The sequence below is a fragment of the Scyliorhinus torazame genome, chromosome 8 (genome assembly GCF_047496885.1).
Source record: "Scyliorhinus torazame isolate Kashiwa2021f chromosome 8, sScyTor2.1, whole genome shotgun sequence".
NCBI lineage: Eukaryota > Metazoa > Chordata > Chondrichthyes > Carcharhiniformes > Scyliorhinidae > Scyliorhinus > Scyliorhinus torazame.
In genome coordinates, this window is record NC_092714.1 from 119,708,806 (window position 1) to 119,726,865 (window position 18,060).

Here is an 18,060-nt window from a genome sequence, read left to right on the forward strand (position 1 = left end):
TGCGATGTTGTGTATGCTGGTTGGTCCTACTGTATGTCCATCAGTGTGTAAGTGTGTGTGTGATTGCACCATGATATGCTGATGTATATCATGACATCCCCCCTTTTCGCAAAGAATATGTGCCTACATGAGAATAAATAAAGTGTAGTGAGTGTGTCTGATCATGTGTGTGCATTATTTACATCAATATGTACATGTGGCTATGCTGTATACACGGGAAGGTGCCAGGTGCAGAGGAAAACTATGTTACATCAAGAACGAAACAAATGCTATTAACAAACGATGACAAACTCTTAAACAGTATGGCAGAACAAATCAGTGAGTCCAATAGTGCAAGGTTTATAAATCAAGTCTTTGGGGTGGGCGACAAATTCGGGTTGACCATCAGGGTGGCACACAACTCATCGTCCGGATCAATGCTGTGCACCGACAGCGGCTGGTGCGTTCAACTCGGGGACAGCTTGTTCTTGTTGATGACAGCAATGCGGAAAGGCTCCCTGTCCTCAGTGTCACTGGTCTTATGATGTCAGAATCGGACTCGGTGAACGTGGGTAGAATTGCCTGAACGTTTCTGCGAGGCTGGTTAATGTTGCGAGTTGGCAGGCTGAGGTGCTCAACAGCAGGCAGCATAGTGGCCAAGCCTGCCACAGCGTAGGCATTGTCGCGCTTTGGTCGGACATTGCCGCTTTAAATGAGCAGAGCCACAGTTGCCGCACATCATGACGTCAGTGCGTTCGTTGCGCCACCACGCATGCGTGGTGCGGTCTTGCGTAGTGCGCCGTGTTCCTCCGCATCAACGTCCCCTCTTTTGGCGCGTACAAGCGCGGGAGGCCTCGGAAAGCACGTGAAATGGCCGTCCTCCTCCCGGCCACGGGCCGGGAGGTACTCGATCGTCTGGACCCGCGCCGCCTCATGGGGCCCCTGCCGCGCCGTTTCAGCTGCCTGGATGTGTGAGTACCGGCTGGTGGCATTCTCATGCAGGACGCAGGTCTCGATGGCCGTCGCTAGGGTGAGTTGCTTGATTTTAAGGAGCTGCTGGCGCAGGGTGTCCGACATGACCCCGAAAACTATCTGGTCGCGTATCATGGAGTCAGAGGTGTGCCCATAGCCGCAGGACTGCGCGAGGATGCGGAGGTGCGTTAAATAAGACTGGAAAGGCTCGTCCTTACCCTGCAGGCGTTGCTGGAACAGGTACCTTTCAAAGCTTTTGTTGACTTCAACGCTGAAGTGTTCGTCGAACTTCAGGAGCACTGTCTTGTATTTGGTTTTGTCATCGCTGTCCGCGAATGTAAGGGAGTTAAAGATGTGGGTGGCGTGTTGCCCTGCCGTGGAGAGAAGAAGGGCAATCTTCCTGGTGTCCGATGCATTCTCCCTGTCTGTGGCCTTTAGGAAGAGCTGGAAGCACTGTTTAAAAAGCTTCCAATTCACCCCGAGATTGCGGAGCGGCGGCGGCGGGTTGATGTTCTCCATGCTGCAGGATAGTGGATTGCTGATAAGTTGCAGGTAGGTCTCACAGGGGCTAGTATGCGTCCACTCCTGGAACCATGTTGCGTTGGGTGTTCTGGTCTACAAACAGGTCAACACAGCTGGAGATGGTGTAACTTTATTTTATTAACAACTCAACTGTAATAACATACTGTAAGCTTGGGTACGTGCATTACCAGCTTATCTGTGGACCCAGTCCTATCACTATCTAGGTGAGGCACTCAGCACATGGTGAATGTCTGAGAGGCAGGCTGTGAGCTCTGTGCTCTGAGCTGGCTGCTGCTAGAATCAGCGGGAACTCTGGTATCCCCTGTCTTTATAGTGCGTGTGCTCTCACTGGTGATTGGCTGCGATGTTGTGTATGCTGGTTGGTCCTACTGTATGTCCATCAGTGTGTCAGTGTGTGTGTGATTGCACCATGATATGCTGATGTATATCATGACAGAAACTAGATTTATTACGAAATAATAGTATGTACAATGCTCTTCGGATGCCAGCCATGTCTGAGGTGTTGGTTCCAAACCTGGCTAAACAAGTCCTTAGAGTACCATGGGCTCCCCATCCCTCGTACTCAATGAGGCTCAAGGGGAGCCTAATTGCTTCTACCCCATAGGTCTCGTGCGGGCTAGGACAAAATGACGAAGAAAAGTACTTTTTGTTCAACATACTTTCGCATTGTCTATCGGAAAACATGTGCAGATAAAAAAGATGACTTGCCGTTTCTTTAAAAACACCAAATATCTTACTTGATTGGTGACCCAACTTTACTCCAGTGATACACTTAAGAGAGGTGTCCCGCAAAAGCTCCACTGATTGCAGTAGGTGCCATGACACTGAACTGGCCTCGGAACCTAACTGAGAAAATGACCTGTTACCCACGAGGGTCGTGGATGTGGAAATAATCTATGGTTTTAAAAGGAAATTGGGTGGGCACTTGAAGGAAATAAACTTGCAGGGCTACAGGAACCAAGTGAGGCTCACTGGATTGCTCTGCAGGGAGCTGGCATTGACTCAACGGGCTGAATGGCCATCCTCTATGCGGTAAACAAGTCTATAAAGTACCTTAACTGAGAGAAAACATACTTGTTGGTGGATACAGTGCATATTTTCCTTCAGCTGAAAATACTTGGATATTTTATAAAACTGTAAGTAATATTCGCCTGCTGGCTCAGGAGTGAAGTGTCTCAGAACCATACAGATCAGGTAGATCCTAGGCTGTTTGGTGTTTTATTTAGACGACCTCAGCCAGCAGGAGCAAAACAACTGGACTTAAAGCTCCAGCCCATGAATGAATGAGTGAGTGTGTGTGTGGTGCAGCACACACAAGGTTAATTCATTTACTGAAACTTTATTTTCACGAGGATTCAGTGTCACGCTGACAGCATGTGATACAAGTGATATATCAATGATTAGTGGTTAGACAGGGTTCTGTTGTGCGATTTATGTAGCGTGTACTGAAGATGGGGATGTGAAAGAATGAGTCGAGCTCCAACGGTGACTGAAGTCACATGAGACTCTGCTGCAGTGCCCAACCCAGCTGTGTTACTGTGGCAGAGAACAGCAGCCACAGAGATTGCACCATCTCCAACTTGAAGGCAGCAGCAGCCCCTCACCAGAAACAAAATATAGATCTCTTTGGATGTTGCAGTAGAAATGAGCAGGTAGGTACAGTCAGCAAAAAACATTTCACCTGATGTCGAGGGTTTGAGCAGTTTGAAAGGAGTGAGTACAGTGCTGATGAAGAGTGACTGGCAGAAGGCCCGAGACAAAAAAATGTACAGAAATCAGCTGTTCTAGTAAATGGAGATGTATGACAACAGTTGCATTACTAAGTTAAGCATATAGCATATTTTAACTGTGTGTATGACTTATGCAATTTGCAGCATGTGTTCCAATCCAGTCACAGATTTGTCAAGCATCTAACATTATACCTTAAAGACATTTAAAAACCTTTACTAAATAATTTCACTTCATCAGGTTATTATAACATAATGTATTTCTGCCCTTGTGTTGTGTTTGCCTATGTCACAAACAATCATAGAGGCCAAGCAAATAATCTACTGCCTTACTTAATGCTGAGCTCGGCATGAAGAGGTGTGCAACAGTAGCCTTGATTGACTCAACTTATTGGGGGAGGACTTTATTTGGCATAGATTTATATGAGAGCTTGACCAACATTTCAAATGATTACATCACTGGCAGGGTCAGCATCTATTGCCCATCCCTAATTACCTTTGAACTGAGTGGCTTGCTCTTCCATCACAGGGGGTAGTTAAGAGTCAACAATGTTGGGGAACCACAGATTTGAGCCAGGGAGGTGGGATGGAAATTTTCGGAAATGGGAGGAGAAGGGGATTAAGACACTAAAAGATCTGTTTCTTAGGGGTCGGTTTGCAGGACTGAAGCAGCTTGAAGCTAAGTATGGGCTGGAGCAGGGGGAAATGTTTAGATACGTGCAGGTTCGAGATTTTGCCAGAAAGGAGATACAGAGGTTCCCGGTGGAGCCGGCGTCCACATTGCTGAGGAAATGCTGACGACAGGGGGACTGGAGAAGGGGGTAGTGGCAGCAGTTTACAGAGCTATTTTGGAAGAGGAGCAGGCATCACTGGAAGAGATCAAAGCAAAGTGGGAGGAAGAGTTGGGAGAGGATATGGAGGAGGAGTTCTGATGTGAGGTGCTCCGGAGAGTGAATGCCTCCACCTCGTGCGTGCGGTTGGAGCTGATACAGATATATAGAGCGCCTTCTATATCACCTTCACGAGGGCGAGGATGAGCCGATTCTTTGAAGGAGTAGAAGATGTGTGTGAACGTTGCGGGGGGGCCCCCGCTAATCACGTTCATATGTTTTGGTCCTGTCCAAAGCTAGAGGATTACTGGAAGGAGGTTTTTAGGGTAATTTCTAAAGTGGTGCACGTGAAACTGGACCTGGGCCCCCGGGTGGCCATATTCGGGGTGTCGGACCAGCCAGGGTTGGAAATGGGTGCGGAGGCAGATGCTGTAGCCTTCGCCTCGTTGATCGCCCGAAGGCAGATCCTGATGGGATGGAGATCAACCTCTCCACCCTGTGCCCTGGCATGGCGGGGGGACTTGTTGGAATTCTTGACTCTTCAGAAGGTTAAGTTTGAACTGAGGGGAAGGATGGAGGGGTTCTACAATTCATGGGCATCATGGGCATCATATTAAAAGCCTGAGGCTTTTCCCCAGGGTAGAGGGGTCAATTACTAGGGGGCATAGGTTTAAGGTGAGAGGGGCAAGGTTTAGAGTAGATGTACGAGGCAAGTTTTTTACGCAGAGGGTAGTGGGTGCCTGGAACTCGCTACCGGAGGAGTAGTGGAAGCAGGGACGATAGGGACATTTAAGGGGCATCTTGACAAATATATGAATAGGATGGGAATAGAAGGATACGGACCCAGGAAGTGTAGAAGATTGTAGTTTAGTCGGGCAGCATGGTCGGCACGGACTTGGAGGGCCGAAGAGCCTGTTCCTGTGCTGTACATTTCTTTGTTCTCTTTGTATTCATCATGCACTTTCACGAACTGGATAACATCGAACATTAGTTTGGGTGGGTGGGTGGGAGAGTTGGGGGGAGGGGGGCGGTGTGTGTTGATGGTAACTATGGGTGATTCCTGATTCCTTTTTGTCATTTGTTTATGTGAACATGCGGGTTAATGTTTGGGGTTTGGTGGGAGGCTGGGATCGTTGTTATTGATATGGGGATTGACATATTTGTTACGGATTATTGTTTGTTGTTGGTGGGTGTAAATTTGGGAGAAAATGTGAAGAAGGAGGAGAATAAAAAATATTTTTTTAAAAAAGAGTCAACCATGTTTCTGTCAGTCTGTAATCCCATGTCGGCCAGACCAGTAAGGATTTAAATGCCTTCACTTTGAGCTTTCTGAGGAAACCAAAACGTTTTTTTTACAACAGTAAGTGCCTTCCCCACCATTACTGGGGATAACTTCATATTCCACATTTTATTAATTTAATTTAAATTCCACCAGCTGCTATAGTGGAATTTGAACCCATGTCCACGGAGTATTAGCGTGGCTTATGCTTGAGTTCTGTTTTGAGGATATTTGAATACATTGATGAATAACCCATGTGCTGACTCCTGAACTGTTGCATTTAGCATTACAATCCCTTCTCTCACTCTCCCCTACTTTGACACCATGGTGTAGTGTATTGAAAATTACATTGTTCATTTCATTCAATTGAGGTTACTGTACACACATGTACCACAAGAGGGAGTTTAATATGAAGGGAGATAAATAAAGGAGGAATTATGTATAACAGCTCATGCTTTTCTAATTCCAAACGTCTCTGACTGAACAAAAAACTGTTTCTGTCCTAAGAATTTCACACATCTCTTTTATGAGTGCTTTTTTCATAAAGTTTTATTCAATTCCATTCTATTAGGCAATCACATACATTCTAATGCAACCTCCAGGAAGTTTGTCAAAGGTTTTCTAGAACTCCTGGTAAACGCTATTGCAAATTTTCAATATTAGTTTTATATGCACATAGAATTCCTACAGTGCAGAAGGAGGCCATTCAGCCCATCAAGTCTGCACTGACCCTCTGAAAGAGCACCCGACATAAACCCATTCCCCTGTAAAATCCCCGTGACCCCCACCTAACCTGCACATCCTTAAATTCTAAATGGCAAGTTAGCAATCTTTGGACTGTGGAGGAGGGAACCAGAGCACCCGGAGGAAACCCACACAGACACGGGGAGAAAGTGCAAACTCCACACAGACTAGTCACGTGAGGCTGGAATTGAACCCAGGTCGCTGGCACTGTGAGGCAGCAGTGCTAACCTACTGTGACACCGTGCCAACCCCTCATCCGCAAATAAATTAGGGAGACTTGTCAAACAGGACCTCTCATTTCTAAATTCATGCTGTCTGACATTTGCTAATCCGTTATTTTGCAGATACTCATTCAATCTACTCCATAGTTTCCATAATTATACACAGTATTAATATAAATTTCATTTTTTAATCTGGTAAATCAAAATCATCTTTTCATGAGCAATGTAAGAGAAAAGTCAACATTTTCAACATTTGTTCAAGAAGCAGAAAGGAAGCCATTTGAGGGAAAGTTATACTATATCTGCAATAAAAAAATCCTTAGTTTAAAATTTTTGTATAAGGTCATTAAGTGTGTTCATTCACATTATAAATTATTGTATTCATTCCTCTTAACTTCTTTTTAGTTGACTGACCACAGATTTTATATGTATGTATTAAAATGTCTCACTAGATTTCTAGGACCCAAGATTTGTATCAAATTTAAGAATCACATAATGACTTGTGCTTATATCAAAGTGGTGATTTTTATGCTTAATGCTAAATGGTCTGGCTCCACAAGAAGTACTCTGTGGATGATAAATGGTTTCTCAACTGCAAAGCTGTGGAATTTCTATTTCAAGTATAAAAGGTCGACTTAAAGAAACTCTTATGCTAATAAAAAGTATTTGAACCTTTGGAAAGCTGCAGGGAAGAGAATTAGAATTGGAACCTTTGGAAAATCTAGACTTGACTGTAAGGCAATAATGACACAGTAAGCACCAACAGTAACTTTGGAAGCAGAAATTCTGCAGTAAAGCACACACCAAAAACTTCAAGTTAATGATTGGGGTATGACATAGAAGCATGGGAAAGGGTCCAAGTAACTGGTATTTGGAGAGATGTCTCCCAAAGCTAATATATGATGAATAACTCATATCCATAATTTGTCAGTGTTGTTAATTGATTGTTCTGTAATGATAGGCCAGAAAGTGCTGTGGCAGGCCAGTGGCCAATACCCGCTGTTACTTAGACTTTTCCTTACCCATTTAATCACAATGGTATTTTGCCCTCCTGGTAGTGCAAGATGAAAATGGCACGGCACCCTCTCAAGGGCTTCTGGGATCTAAGTGAACAGGGCAAGCAACCAATCAGATTGAGGGATGGTGAACTGGACAATGCAAGGGCTGAGAATGAACTTTAAGGGAAGAAAAAGAAAGAGAAAGAAAAATTGCCTTAAGAATGAGAAAAAAGAGATAGAAAAAAAGTTTTTTAAAATTGTAACTTTCTTAATTTTTTTCCTAGCAGCAATTTGAACCTATTGAAATGAGACTCTACGCAGGGACCAGTCAATTTCAGTGCCAGAGGGGCAGCATGATGGCGCAGTGGTTAGTATTGCTGCCTCACGGTGTCGAGGTCCCAGGTTCAATCCGGCCCTGTGTCACTGTCCGTGTGGAGTTTGCACATTCTCCCCGTGTTTGCGTGGGTTTCGCCCCCACAACCCAAAGATGTGTGGGGTAGGCGGATTGGCCATGCTAAATTGCCCCTTAATTGGAAAAATGAATTGGGTACTCTAGATTTACAGGAAGAATTTTTTTTTTTTTTTTAATTCAGTGTCAGTGAGGTTGACTGGCAGTAATTAATATTTACCACGCCACTAAAAAGATACTTAGACTTGAAATGGTGAAGACAACTTTCTGTTGCAAGTTTAGTTCACAATTAGCACACAAATATAGAAACGATATTTCCTTTCAATGCAGTTCAATTATGAGCTAAATGTAATACCATTCTTGTGAAGTTAGCAGCAAAGAGACCCATCACGGAAATCAACTTTTGGATTTCTGTGCACTTTAAATTGGTGTGGCACTTTCGCATGAATAACACCAACGTTATTAGTCTCCTCGTTATTTTGGCAACAAACCTTGTGCCATTGGTTTTCTTGTTGTTACCCCTCTGTTGGTTTTGAATAATGTGGCACCACACTTTACAGCAAGTATCCAAAATCTCTAAATTTTACCAGGATTTTGGATGACAGTCACATTCCTGAAGCTTTTGCTTCAGGTGATCCGGGAAATCTTTCCACAGGCCACTTCCTACTCTGTTTACTGTCATCAACTCGTTCAAAACCCTTTGACTCACAGGGAACGCAGAATGTATGATTTCAATGCTCGTCATATTGAGAAAATGTAGCACTTCAGCACCCATCACTCTGTCTTTCTGTTTAGTATATCAGAAATTGTGTGTGCCTTTTGAATTTTTTCTAGCTGTTTTGTATGCTATTGTAAAAACCCAAGTTTCACAAGAGTAAGAATGATTGAATTGTAAACCCAATACTTGCTCCCATGTTTTTGGGAAACAGTTCGTCTAAAGATATGCCGCATTGGCATTTTGAAGACAGCTGCTGAGTTATTGGTTGTGATATAGAAAGGAGTTTCATTTTTCAAGGCAGTAGCTGCTTCCCTAAAATTTAAAATTTGTTAGGTCTGTTGTTATAATTCTGCATAGGACTTAACCAGCTGCGGATGATTGTTCCCTCGTGCTGATTGGTTGTGAATTAACCAGAACTAGTTAACCAGCACTAGTATAACAGGTCAGAAAGGAATGAAAAGCTTGAGATGTGTAAGCAGGTCCTGTGCAAATATGAAATGAAAAATGAAAATTGCTTAATGAAATTACGGTGAAAAGCCCCTAGTCACCATATTCCGCCGCCTGTTCGGGGAGGCTGGTACGAGAATTGAACCCGCGTTGCTGGCCTGCATTAAAAGCCAGCTATATTGCTGTGATGCTGAATAAACGTCTTTCTTATGAACTCTTTGGACTACATCTTTGTTGTTTACTTCATTGGCGACAAGGATGAATTGGAGCTGTCAGCCACCTTCCCTGAAATTTGTTTTAAGAGTGTGGACTAAGGTACGGGCTTTTGTTGTTGCTGATTCCCTATAGCTGATTGGGCTGTGAGTTAGCCAGCACTAGTATAACAGGGTGCTGTAGCAGCAGATAGAAAGGAGTGAGAACCTTGGGATGTGTGACTGGGTCATTTGTAAACACTGCTGTGGTGCTGAAGAAACGTCTTTCTTATGAACTCTTTGGACTCCCCCTTTGCCGTTTACTTCATCTGTGAATCTATATTATTTCAGTGCAGGACCAAGGGAGTGCAGCACTGTTGAGGTATCGTCTTTCAGGTCTGTTCTGCCCTCTCAGGCGGATGTAAAATACCCCATGGCAGTATTCCGAAGAACAGGGAGTTATCCCTGGCATTCTGATTAATATTTATCCCACAGTAACATCACAAAAATGATTATCTGGCCATCATCACATTGTTGTTAGGTAGAACAACATCAACAATCTATATAGCAGCTTAAAAGGAATAAAATATTCCTTGACACTTTGCGGCATTATAAAACAAAATATGACACCGAATCACAGTTAGTGAGCCACAGTTGTGGGCAGCACAGTAGCACAGTGGATAGCACTGTGGCTTCTCAGCGCCGGGATCCCAGATTCGATTCCCTGCTGGGTCACTGTCTGTGCGGAGTCTGCACCTTCACCCCATGTCTGCATGGGTTTCCTCCGGGTGCTCCGGTTTCCTCCCACAGTCCAAAGACGTGCAGGTTAGGTGGACTGGCCATGATAAATTGCCCTTAGTGACCAAAAAGGTTTGGAGGAGTTATTGGGTTACGGGGATAGGGTGGAAGTGAGGGCTTAAGTGGGTCGGTGGAGACTCGATGGGCCGAATGGCCTCCTTCTGCACTGTATGTTCTATGTTCTTAGTGGGTAAGATGATCAAAATTTGGTTAAATAGTTACGTTTTAAGGAGTGTCTCACAGGAGGAAAGCAAAGTAGAGCTGTGGAGTAGTATTGGGAGGCAATTCCTGAGCTTAAGATTTATACAGCCATAAATGATGGAGCAATTGAAATTGGGCACTCGGAGTGACAAAATTAGCTGTTTTCCCAATATTTATTTGGAGGAAATTTCTGCTCGTCTAGCACTGGATGTTGGATAAGCAATCTGATAATTTTGTAACAGTGGAAGAGTTGAGAGATCATCATCAGGTACAGCTGGGTGTTATTAGCATACATGTGAAAACTAATTCCGTGCTTTCAAATGCTGTTGCCAAGGGGACAAGAAATAGGAGGAGGCCAAGGATAGGTCTTTAAGGATCACCAGAGGTAATGGTGCTGGAGCAGGAAGTGAAACAATTGCAAGAGATGATTCTCTGGCTATAATTAGATAGGACAGAATGGAAACACATGACAGCAGTCCTGTACAGGCTTAGGAATCATAGGGAACAGAGGAACAGGAGTCGGCTCCTGCAGCCCTTGAGTCTGTCCTGCCATTCAATGAGATAATGGCTGATCGGTGACCTAACTCCATATACCTGCCTTTAGCCCATATCCCTTAATTTATTTGCTTAACTGTCATGTGAGAGTACCTTTAAGAAATGGGTGTTTATAAATGGGTATGTATATAAGTATCTGTAGTGAGAGTACCTTTAAGAAATGGGTGTCTATTACTGCAGTGATGTCAGAGAGTGGGTGGAGCTGGGCTGTCTGTCAGCTTTTTACTTTCGTTTTAGGCTGCTTGCTGCAGGGTGTGTTTTAGTTTCGTTTTCAGACCTGGATAGCTGCAGTTACAGCCTGAAGATGTATTAGAATCTCTTTCTGTAATCTAAAGAATGTAAATCAACCCTTTGGTGATGTAGAACTAATAACTGCTCTTAGGCGTGACTTTGACCTGATGTGCTTCTGCTGAAAGTTTTTTTTAAAGTCTTCTGGATGTTAGAAGGACAGCTTAAGAATTACTTAGTGTTGTATTCTTTGGGGGTTGTATTTGAATTAATGGTTGCTTAGATGTTCACTGTATGTTTTAAAAAGGTTAACTTGAGTTCATAGAATAAACATTGTTTTGTTTTAAAAAACCACTGGTCCATTTTCTGCTGTACCACACCTGTAGAGTGGGCCGTGTGCTCCCCATATCACAATCTATTAAAAGTTGTGGGTCAGGTGAATTCCATGAAACACTTTGGGGTTCTCTAAACCCTGGCCCATAACATAACACAAATCTATCGCAGATTTTAAATGAGCAGCTGTTCTAGCTTCAAGTGAAGAGCGGTGATGCTGGTTGGCTGTTGAGGGGGAAATTTGCATCAGGCGGTCAGTACTTCCAGAAAGTGGACCTCAGCAAGACACCCGTCGAGTGAAGGCAAGCGTGCAGCAGTGCGGCAACGCTGTTTGATTGTTGAGGGGAAGTTTGCATCAGGCTGTCAGTGCTGCCAGAAAGTGGGTTGTGGAGGAGCTGTCGTCAAAGGACAGTTAAACCCCCCTCCTCCTCCTAGCAAGATACCCTCTGTGTTCAAGTGAAGGAAAGCACCCAGCAGATTGTTGTGGGGAAAATTTGGATCAGGCAGTCAGTGCTTCCAGAAAGTGGGTTGTGGAGGAGCTGTTGTCAAGGGACAGGTACCTCCCTCCCTCCTCCTCTAACCAAAACAAAACAGTCACTGTGGACCACAAGCAAGAGAAGGAAAAAAGGAGCGAGAGAGAGAGGTGCGCTATTAGAAAAGTTGCAGCAGAGTGCTTGAGTGGTGAGGTTTTGGCGAATGGTGTCTCAGTAGAGTACGGGTAATCTCAGGTAATGTCCTCTTAACATTCCTCTTTAGTCTTGGTGCAGTTGGGCTGGCAATGAGGGCAGTGATATGCTCCTCCTGCAGGATGTGGGAGCTCAGGGAGAATTCCTTTGCCCCTGATGACTACACCTCTGGGAAGTACACCCAGCTGCAGCTCCTTGGAGACCGGGCTAAGGAGCTGGATGCTCTCAGGACCATCTGGGATACTGAGCACTTTATAAATAAGTGTTTTAGTGAGGCGGCCACACCTAAGGTGCAGTCAGAGAGTAGCTGGGTGACCACCAGGAAAGGCAAAGGGAGCAGGCAGAGAATGCAGGAGTCCCCTATGGACATTAACCTTGTAAACAGGAATACCATTTTGGATACTGTTGGGGGGATAACTGTTCAATTGAAAGCAGCAATAGCCAGATCTGTGGCAATACGACTTGCTCTGGGGCATAGCGGAAAAGGGTAGAGGTAAACAGGACCGTAGTGATAGGAGACTCGATAGATAGGGGGACAGACAGGAGATTTTGTGGCCGCAAACAGGAATCCAGAATGGTGTGTTGCCTCCTGGGTGCCTACATCAAGGATATCTCGGAACGGCAGCAGAACATTCTCAAGGGGGAGGGGGAGCAGCCAGAAGTCGCATCAGGTCCTGAGGAGAGATTATAGAGAGCTAGGAAAAAGGTTAAGAAGAAAAACCTCGAGGGTGGTAATCTCTGGATTACCTCCAGTGCCACGTGCTACTGAGGGTAAGAACAGGAGAATGTGGCAGATGAATGCATGGCTAAAGAATTGGAGCAGGGAGCATGGATTCAGATTCTTAGATCATTGGGATATTTTCTGGGGCAGAGGTGACCTGTTTAGGAGGGACGGGTTGCAGCTCAACTGGAGGAGGACCAATATCCTGGGGGAAAGATTTTCTAGTGCTACAAGGGAGAGTTTAAACTAGATTGGCAGGGGGGTGAGATCATCAGCAGCAGGGAAGCAAATGAGGGGCTGAAAGGAGAAGCAGTACTCAGCAATGGCAAGCTGAATAGACATGATAGGCGGAAGCATGGGAGGGAGCGGGGAAAACCTGTTGGATTAAATTACATATATTTCAATGCAAGAGGGTTTGATAGAAATCAGATTTTGTGGTTAGATAAGATAGATAAAAGGTTTAATAAAGACTTCCGGTGGCGGCTATGAAGGAGTAAGTCGCACATTTGGTGGCTCCCGCTCGGGTCGGACTTTTGGACCTTTTCCCCCATTTTCTACCGGACTTGAACTGTAAAACTGAAGACAGAGGCAATTGTGTACTGAATTCCCACATCGGTGCATGGAGAGAAGGATTAGAAGTGCTCGTAAAGGCAGAAACAGAAAGACAGAGAAGGCTTGGGCTGAAGCTGCAGCAGGAGACAGCAGGGCGGAGGACCGGACCTCTGGTTTGTCGACCCAGCGGTCTACAGAGCAGCTGATGCAAGTTATTCAGGAAGGCTTTGCTGAGCAGAAACGGGTCTGCTTGGACCCGATAAAAGAGTCGATTGAGCGGGTGGAGCTTAAAATGGGCACCCAAGATCGGGTGATTCAGAAGGTGGAGAAGGCGCTGGCTGAGCAGGAGGAACATCAAACTGCGGTGTAGTTGGAGGTGGAGATGCTGAGAGACCAGCAGAAGAAGCTCCTGGAGAAGGTGGAGGACCTAGAGAATAGATCCCGCCGGCAGAACTTGAGAATCGTTGATCTCCCGGAGGGGTCCAAAGGAGCGGACACTGGGACATACATCGCAGATATGTTTGAGAAGCTTCTGGGGGATGGGGCATTCTCCTGACCCTTGGAGGTGGACAGGGCTCACAGAGCACTCGCGAGGAAGCCGCGAACGAGAGACCCCCCGGGGGCAATGGTGGTGAGATTCCACAGGTACCTTGATAAGGAGCGCATTCTACAGTGGGCCAAGCAGACACGGAGCTGTAAGTGGGACAATAGTATCCTGCGGGTCGACCAAGACCTGAGTGTGGAGGTGGCCAGGAGAAGAGCAGGCTTCAACCAGAGTAGGTTTTTAAGAAAAAGGTGAAGTTTGGATTGTTGTATCCGGCCCGTCTCTGGGTCACGTATGAGGAACAGCACTTTTATTTTGAGTTGCCTGAGGACATGCTGGACTTCGTGAAAAGGAAAGGACTGGTGGTGGACTGAGAACTTTTGAACTTTGCTGCAACGTTCATGTTTTTTATTCTTTTTGTTTCTCTGTTCTTTAAAAGAAAAAGTTTCTCGTTTTTCATTTTGTGGAAACTGTTTGTAATGTCTTCTGTATTGATTTGGGACCAGTGGCAGAGCTGAGTGAGTTAAGGTATTCATTTGCACTGTTGGGGGATGGAGGTGTGCTTGTTTAGATTTTGTTGTTTTTCTGTCGGGCTGTTGTGTGGGGATTGTTTGATGTTGGAGTATGTTTATATGAACGGAGGGGAGGGAACAATAGGGAGAGTCTATCTGGCACCAGGGATGGGGGCCACCAAGCTAGCTGGGCGGGCTAGCTCACGGAAGCGCAGTGTGGGGTGTGCATATGTTCAGTTTATCAAAGGGGCTGGGTTACAGAGTGTTGTTACTAGCGGGGGGAGGGGGGGAAAGTGTTCTGCTGACGAAGGAGGGACTTGGGCCAAGAGATAGAGAGGAGGTTGGGGGCGGAAGCTGCCTGGGGGCAGGCCGGTGGAGGCGCAGAGCGTGGGCTGGAGGGGGGCCCAAAAAAGGTGATGGCTGATTGGCGAAGGGGGATGCCAATGAGCCCCCAAACTAGGCTGATCACCTGGAATGTTCGTGGGTTAAATGGGCCAGTCAAGAGGGCACATGTGTTCGTGCATCTTAGGGGACTGAAGGCGGACGTGGTAATGTTGTAGGAGACGCACCTTAGAGCAACTGACCAGATTAGATTGAGGAAAGGCTGGGTCAGTCAGGTCTTTCACTCGGGACTGGATTCAAAGACTAGAGTGGTCGCAATCCTGATCAATAAGCGGGTGGTGTTTGAGGCGGGTAGAATAGTCTTGGACGTGGGAGGTCGGTACATTATGGTCAGTGGGAAACTGGAGGGGGTGCAGGCGATATTAGTAAATGTGTATGCACCAAATTGGGATGATGTGGAGTTTATTAAGAGGATGCTGGGGAAGATGCCGGACCTGGACTCGCACAGGTTGGTCATGGGAGGGACTTCAACACAGTTATTGACCCTGGCTTGGACCGATCAAGCTCGAAAACAGGGAGGGTGCCAGCAATGGCAAAGGAACTAAAAGGGTTCATGGAGCAGTTGGGGGGGGGCGGGGGGCGGGGGGGGGGGGGGGGGGGGGTGTTCGGTGGATCCATGGAGATTTGGGCAGCCGAGGATGAAGGAGTTCTCCTTCTAAGCACACGTGCATAAAGTGGACTCCCGGAACAATTTCTTCATTTTGAGCAGGGCCTCACTGGCAGGGGTGGTGGACACGGGGTACTCGGTGATCACAATCTCCGACCATGCTCCGCACTGGGTTGACCTACAGGTTAGTAAAGAAAGTAACCAGCACCCGCACTGGAGGTTAGATGTGGGACTTTTGGCTGACGAAGGGGTGTGTGAGAGATTGAGGAAATGTATTCAGAACTACTTGCAGGTCAATGACATGGGGAAAATTTCAGCAGCGATGGTCTGGGAAGCACTGAAGGCTACGGTTAGAGGGGAGCTGATCTCGATACGGTCCCACAGGGAGATGGTAGAAAGGGCAGAGATGGTCCTACTGGTTAAGGAGATACTACAGATCGACAGGGTATGCGGAGACCCCAGAGGGTGGGCTTTTAAGGGAACGGTGGAGGCTCCAGGCAGAGTTCAGCTTGTTAACCACAGGGAGGGCGGTGGAGCAGCTGACAAAGGCAAAGGGGGTGATCAATGAGTATGGAGAGAAGGCCAGCAGAATGCTTGCACAGCAGCTTAGAAAGAAGGAGGCAGCCATGGAGATAGGAAAAGTAAATGACGGAGATGGGAACCTGGTTGGAGATTCAGCAGGGGTGAATAAGCCATTTAGGGATTTCTACAGTAGGCTGTACAGGTCGGATCCCCCTATGGGGCCAGAGGGGATGAGGCACTTCTTGGGGGGGCTGAATTTCCCAAAGGTGGACGGGGAGCTGGTAGAAGGGCTGGGGGCCCCGATTGGGTTGGAAGAGATAGTGGAAGAGAGAGGGCGGGCTGGCACTGCTAAATTTTAGTAACTATTACTGGGCGGCGAATATAGCCATGATCAGGAAGTGGCTAGTGGGGAGGTGTCGGCATGGGAGCGCATGGAGGGGGCTTCATGCAAGGGCACCAATTTGGGGGCGTTAGTAACTGCGCCTCTGACGTTCCCGCCGGCACGGTACTCCACCAGCCCCGTGGTGGTGGCGGCCCTGAGAGTCTGGGGGCAATGGAGGAGACATGCGGGAGCAGAGGAAGCATCAGTCTGGTCCCCAATCTGTAATAATCACCGGTTTGCCCTGGGAAGTATGGATGGGGGGTTCCGGATATTGCGGAGAGCAGGGATTGAGAGGATGGGGGTTATGTTTATAGAGGGGAGCTTTCCGGGTATGAGGGCGTTGTAGGAGAAGTTTGGGTTGGCAAGGGGAAATAAATTTAGGTATCTGCAGGTGCGGGACTTCCTACGTAAACAGGTGTCAACCTTCCCGCTCCTACCGCTAAGGGGGATTCAGGACAGGGTAGTTTCCAGAGGGTGGGTAGGAGAAGGGACCGTCTCGGACATTTACAAGGAATTTATGGGGTCAGAGGAGACGCAGGCCGAGGAGCTGAAGCGCAAGTGAGAGGAGGAGCTGGGAGGAGAAATAGATGATGGTCTATGGGCGGAAGCGTTGAGTAGAGTCAACGCGTCCACAACATTTGCCAGGCTCAGCCTGATACAATTTAAGGTCGTTCACCAGGCTCACATGACAGTGGCCCGGTTGAGCAGGTTCTTTGAGTTGGAAGACAGGTGTGCAAAATGTGCGGGAGGACCAGCGAACCATGTCCACATATTCTGGGCATGTCCGAAGCTTAGGGGATTTTGGCAGGGATTTGCAGATGTCATGTCACGGTGTTAAAAACAAGGGTGGCGCTGAGTCCAGAGGTGGCGATTTTCGGGGTGTCGGAAGACCCGGGAATCCAGGAGGAGAAAGAGGCAGATGTTCTGGCCATTGCTTCCCTGGTAGCTTGGCGACGAATACTATTAGCTTGGAGGGAGTCAAAGCCCCCGATGTCGGAGACCTGGCTATCGGAGATGGCTAGCTTTCTCTGTTTGGAGAAAACAAGTTCGCCTTGAGCGGGTCACTGTTAGGGTTCGCCCGGAGATGGCAACCGTTCGTCAACTTCTTCACGGAAAATTAATCATCAGTAGAAGCGGGGGGGTGGGGGGGGGGTACTTTAGCTTAGAGTAGGGGGTTATAAAGGTGGGACCTGTAAGGGAGGGAGAGGGCTTTTGCACTATGTTTATAGTTTCATGTACATTGTTTATAATGTTGTTGTTATAATACCAAAAATACCTCAATAAAATGTTTACTAAATAAAAAGGTTTAATGAAGAAATCCTGGTTGGAAAAATCCTTTAATCCTTAAGAGTATTTAACTAAATCAAAATATATTAACCATGAGAGTGAGGAAAAAGCTGACCAACTGTGAACTGATCAGATTAGATACACCATTCTCACATTTTGTAAGTTTTTTGAAGACTGCTAGCGAGTGCAAGGCCAAATAGCAGAATAGACCCTTTGTGTTATGGAAAACTGGGCTGACATCCCAGTTCCGTTTCGATGATAACGGCTGGTCAGCTCATGGTGATAATTTCTTGTGGGAAACGTGTTTCTCTCAGACCACCATGGAAAATTACCGCAAATCATTTATCTCTTAAATTTGACAGACTGACATTTCGGTCAAAGTAAGTGAATTATAAATTAGTTAAAGCCAATCATAGCTGTAAAGAGGATGAAACTTTAAATATAGTAATCTCATTAAAAGACCAGTTGTCAGGATGAGAAAACACTTTTCTATTCCGGAATCATTCTTACGTAATATCTGAAACCTATTCTCTTGCTTACTTTGCAAATCACCATTTTTTCTTTTGTTTCGTTTTGTCCTGTGCATCTTGATTTGAAGAAATTACCACAAACTATTGTTGTATTTTGAATTCAACCACTGTATTTGCTAAAGACAATCGATCTGACTAGCTT

The 18,060-nt window shown here is 46.2% G+C and overlaps 1 protein-coding gene across 1 annotated transcript in view; it reads left to right on the forward strand.

Annotated features, from left to right (window-relative positions):
- Positions 1–3,016: 3,016 nt before the first annotated feature.
- Positions 3,017–18,060, forward strand: part of rab9a (RAB9A, member RAS oncogene family) — a 100,784-nt gene continuing 85,740 nt past the window's right edge. Inside the window, exon 1 of the mRNA XM_072514108.1 lies at positions 3,017–3,146. The gene's annotated coding sequence lies outside the window, so the exon portion shown is untranslated. The remainder of the gene's footprint in view (positions 3,147–18,060) is intronic.